Raw genomic sequence first — 809 nt, forward strand, 5'->3', positions numbered from 1 at the left:
TTTTATTCTTTTATAGAATAATTAGGGGCGTTTGATTTGAAAAAATTTTAAATTGTTAAGACATATTTTTTAATATTTCAAAACTAATAATATTTATGCTTTTACATTGTATAGGTTATGCAATACCTGACTAGTAGTATCCAAGTGAATAAGATGTAGTGAGTGATTCTACAAAAAGACTTGCATCTTGATTGACCTGCTTAAATTGATGGTACAGTACTGCCTCCAGATGTTCCTGCCTCACAATGGTTCTCCCTCCAGATGGTCCTACTTGCTGGTTGTTGTACAATCTGATTGTTATACCTCAAAATGTGTGGTCCTGCCTTTTTATGGTCCTGTTTGCTGATGAATGTCATGATGGTCCTGTCTACTAATGGTTAGTAACTTCTGCTATAACACTTTCCATGTCCATGTGCACATCATCTGTGACACCATTGTTGCGTCGCACTTTGTAATAATCATCGCACTTTGTAATAACTGTTGCATTCGTATTGTGTCATCTTTACATCGATGAAATGACTCCAACCCCAATAGACCTCGCCCAGGATCTAGTGGTATTGGAGAATGTCTAGTCCAAATCCAGAAGGGGTCAAAGTTGATATTTCTCGGCATAATTATGTTTATGTCCGACAATGGGGATATGGTTTTAATTCTACTAGGCCCCAGTCGGTCAGATCATCAATGTGGCATGTAGGAGGTCTCGTGTTCAAATCTTGAGAGGGTCCAATTCATACCAAATCAACGTAACAATAATAAAAATTAATTTGAACCTGTGACCTCCATCATACGGTTCGGAATCTGCAATGGAT

The sequence above is a fragment of the Anneissia japonica genome, unplaced genomic scaffold (genome assembly GCF_011630105.1).
Source record: "Anneissia japonica isolate Jap-2015-1 unplaced genomic scaffold, ASM1163010v1 scaffold10466_len380309_cov135, whole genome shotgun sequence".
NCBI lineage: Eukaryota > Metazoa > Echinodermata > Crinoidea > Comatulida > Comatulidae > Anneissia > Anneissia japonica.